This window comes from Grammomys surdaster, unplaced genomic scaffold (genome assembly GCF_004785775.1).
Source record: "Grammomys surdaster isolate TR1022 unplaced genomic scaffold, NIH_TR_1.0 125951, whole genome shotgun sequence".
NCBI classification, from domain to species: Eukaryota; Metazoa; Chordata; class Mammalia; order Rodentia; family Muridae; genus Grammomys; species Grammomys surdaster.
In genome coordinates, this window is record NW_021620772.1 from 2,054,024 (window position 1) to 2,058,516 (window position 4,493).

The 4,493-nt window shown below is 38.3% G+C and overlaps 1 non-coding gene across 1 annotated transcript; it reads right to left on the bottom strand.

Moving 5' to 3' along the window:
• Window positions 1-1,089: 1,089 nt before the first annotated feature.
• Window positions 1,090-1,196, bottom strand: LOC114609311. Its single transcript, XR_003709489.1, has one exon. It is a non-coding gene; the product is annotated as a U6 spliceosomal RNA (small nuclear RNA).
• Window positions 1,197-4,493: the final 3,297 nt, after the last annotated feature.

Genomic DNA, 4,493 nt, shown 5'->3' on the forward strand with positions numbered 1-4,493 from the left:
TAGCTCTTACATGCCATCCTTCTCTCCCGAGTCATGGCGATTCTCTTCTTCCTCTCTCCCAGTTCCTATCCCATGCAGATCTAAAGGTCCCACATCAGTCTGCCTGCCCAGCCATTGGCTGTTGGATCTTTATTGATTGATTAAAAACAAATTGTGAACAAGAACCTTCAGTTTTAGGACAGGCGATTCCCAATTTGGGGGCCCCGGATTAATTCAAAGCATTTGAACCAATCCTAACAATAATGGACTTTAATCCTTTTTGAACCATAAGCTCCAGTAAACTCTTCCCTCTACAAGTAGCTTCTGGCCATGATGTTTTATCACAGAAACAAAAAGTAACTAACACAAGCTGCTATGATCAAACTACTTAACTACTGTGGTGATAGGCATGTTTGTTCTAGTACTGCTATGACAGCATGCTAAGCTAAAACCGGTTTTGCTCCACTGTAGGAACTCTTGTGGCATACTTGTGTACTTGCATAATTGGTCCTACTGTGTGGATATAATTTTCATTAATTTGAATGCCACTCACTGAGTCTATCCTAGTTTTTCATTTGTTTGTTTTTGTTTGTTGTTAATTTTGTCAACTTGACACAACCTAGAGTTACCTTAGAAGAGAAATCTCAGTTAATAGAATCCTCTATCGGATTGCCTGTAGATTGGTCTACAAGGCATTTTAAAAAAATATATCATGATTGATATGGTAGGACCCAGCATATTAGGAAGAGTGCTACCTCTGTACAGATGGTTTTGAGGTCAATAAAAAAGTACATTGATCCATCCATGAGGAATAATATAGTAAGTAGATCACCCCAGGGTTTTTTTTCCTTCTCTTTCCAGGTTTCTGCCTTGAGTTCCTGCCTTGAATGTTTTCAGTAAAGAATTGTAATGTGCAAGTGTAAGTGAAATGAACCCTTTTCTCCCAAGTTTCTTTTGATCATGGTCTTTGTCATGGCAATAGAAACCAAAATAGTATAGAAATTACTACTAAGAATGGATATTACTGTAGCCGACCAGATTGAATGGTTATAGGAGGATGTGGAACTGTTTAGATCTCAGATCTTTTCTTATTTTTCTTCTTTTTCTTTTTTTTATATGGAACGCTTCACGAATTTGCATGTCATCCTTGTGCAGGGGCCATGCTAATCTTCTCTGTATCATTCCAATTTTCGTATATGTGCTGCCAAAGTGAGCACTTTTCTTTTTCATTAAAAAATTATTCACATATTTTATGTATGTAAGTGATACACACACACACACACACACACACACATATATATATATATATATATATATATATATATATATATATAAAACCCCTTTTCATTTTTTTATTACACTATTTATTTACTTTACATTCCTGTATTGGCTGATTTTGTGTCAACTCGACACAAGCTGGAGTTATCACAGAGAAAGGAGCTTCGGTTGAGAAAATGCCTCCATGAGATCCAGCTGTAAAGCATTTTCTCAATTAGTGATCAATGGGAGAGGTCCCCTTGTGGGTCGTACCATCCCTGGGCTCGTAGTCTTGAGTTCTATAAGAAAGCAAGCTGAGCAAGCCAGGGGAAGCAAGCCAGTAAGAAACATCCCTCCATGGCCTCTGCATCCACTCCTGCTTCCTGACCTGCCTGAGTTCTAGTCCTGACTTTCTTTGGTGATGAACAGCAGTGTGGAAGTGCAAGCTGAATAAACCCTTTCCTCCCCAACTTACTTCTTGGTCATGATGTTTGTGTAGGAATAGAAACCCTGACTAAGACAATCCCAATTGCAGCTTCTGCTCCCTCCTCTCCTCCCAGGCCCTCCAGAGTACTCAGATCTTAATGAACTTTCTGAGAGCAATGCAGATGATGAAGACTTACAAAATTTCAGTGGGAAGCAATAACTATCAGGACTGTTTATGTTATATTTTGAATTGAGAATAGTGGTTCTGTAAGCTGGCACTGAAGAATCAGCTGTGACTAACAGGAGATCGGTGTCACTGAAGTAACGTTTTTGTTTTATTGAGACATTTGAGACTAGTTAGCTGGAGCAGATTATTTGGTGGTGATTTAGAGAGGATGAACAGCAATGATATGAGATATTTCTGAAGTACTTCCTTGGGGTCAGCACACAGAGCTGTGGTCCAGAGGGATCCAAGGCTCTACTTCATGATAGCAGCTAAGCTTGGTAATATATGAGAGTCACCAAGGTGGTGCTTGTTTTGAAGGCATGAAGGGCTCATGGAGGGCAGCTGAGGTTTGGCACTGTATGGTAGGGCTGAAGCCCCTAAGAAGAGACCAAGAGAAACCAACAGTGAAGGTACATATCTAACTACATTGGGGACCCCAGTATCCTGGAGATGCCAGTATCGTGAACATCAAGAACAGCAGCAACTATATAGTGGAGCTCTCCTGAGTCTATAGGAGACCTATGTGTGCTGTGGATGTAATCTGGAGAAATAAACCCACCTCTGTTCTTTAGAGCCAAGAATATCATGAATTATAGACATCAGACTTTAAGCAATTTGTTCTGTTGGAGTTTGATTTTGGTTTGATTTCCTTGTGATTGTGCCCTTTGACTGTGATCTTCCCTCCTGGGGTAAGAATTATTTAACTTATTTTTCAGTGTTACAGAAACCTACAGTTAAAAGACTTGAATATTTAAAAGAATTTTCAAAGTTTTAATTGTTGTTTAAAGACTGTAGGACTCTTAACGTTGGTAGGAATTTTAAAGTTTTATATTATGGTTTTAATATTAACATGAGGATGATTTGAGAATAAATCAGAATGGAAGGGTTGTGGTTTAATAGTAATGTATTGGCAGTTCTGGTTGACAAGGATCAATTGTCATGTTTGGGTTTTTGTTGTTGTTTGGTGTTTTGTTTTGTTTTGTGTCAGCCTAACCCAAGCTTCAGTAATCTGAAGAAAGGATCTTCAATTGATAGAATGCCTCTATTCATCACAGAGCTACAAAACATAAAATTGAAATGTTATCCTCACCCCACTACTCCAACCTTCTAATCACTGTCTTTGCATTTGATGTTTTGGATCAGTTGAAGAACGGTCATTGATCCATGTTGATATCTTGCTAGGTCATAGCAATCTCTTTGTTTTGTTTTTTGTTTGTTTATTTGTTTGTTGTTTTTATTTGCTTTTTTGCCCAAATTATAGATTGATTGCATATAAAATAATAGTCAGGACTTAAAATTTTCCTAATCTTAAAATTTTGAGGTTTTCAAAGTCTGTTCAAGAAACAAACTACTTTAACAAAGGCTTTTCTTTTTATTCCATCTGGACTTCTAGCCATTTGGATAGTATTTCCTGAATTCAGGATAAGTCTTCTCCTCCCACTTAATCCACTAGACACATCTAGAGTTATGTGTCAGTCTTTTAGGTGGCTACAAATCCAGTCAAGTTGAGAGTGATGATTAATTTTCACAGACCCCAAAGTTAATTGTAAAAATGCCATCATGATGAATACTGTGAACTTGATAAGATCTAGAATCATCTAGAAATCTCCCCTTGTGAGGGCTATCTAAACAACTTTAATTGCCATGAAAAAACTCTCTTTATCCCTGGGTAACGTCATCCTATGGACTGGGGTCCTGAACTGAACAAAATGGAGAAAATGAGCTAAACACAAGTATTTACTGCTCTCTGCTTATGGACTGTGGACACAATGTGAAAATTTACCTCAGACTTCTTCCATGACTTCCCTACTTTGTTGGTTTATACCTTTGAACTGTGCACCAAAATAAACTCCTTCTTGTTTTGTGAATTGTTTTTATTACAGCAATGAGGACATAACTAATGCAGTACCCCAGAAAGCCCACTTTAAACTATAACTTACAAGTCTTAAATGGCTATAGTCTAGTCTAGACACTGATATATGTCATTTTCATTTCATCTCACCCATCCAGGACACATTTGAAAACTGAGTATTTGTTCAAGGAGAGTTATAGAGGAAAACAATGAAAAGAAAACTTGAATCTACCCCATTACCCAAGGGAAATGTGACAGAAACTTGGAATAAATGTACATCTGAGCCTAGATATCTGTAGCCTGGTTTCCTGCTTATTGCTCTGTAAAGTGACAAGTCCTGGAACTCAGTACTATGGGGGAATTAGAGGTTAAGAAAGAATGTTAAGTTATGCAGAGGCCTAAATTTGCTTCTAGGTGATCACAACAGAAAAGCCACTAAATTTCTGGGCTGCCCTGAGGTGTGAAGACACCCCAATGGTCCTGCAGGTATCTGGTAGTGGGTAGATGTAATAGCAAGTGTCCCGGTGCTAAAATAGGATAGTTGTTATGAAAAGGAGTCACCACAGAAAGAGAGATTTTACCTGTACATCCAGGGATCATAAAAGAGCAAGTCAGTCCTAGATGACATCTTCAACATGGCAACACAAAGCTTTAGTTCCCCTTCAGCTTATAACAGACAGATGAGCAAACCAGAGGACGCCTAATACCATTGCCATCATCTCTCATAAAGTTCAAGAGAAACTGGCCTAGAAT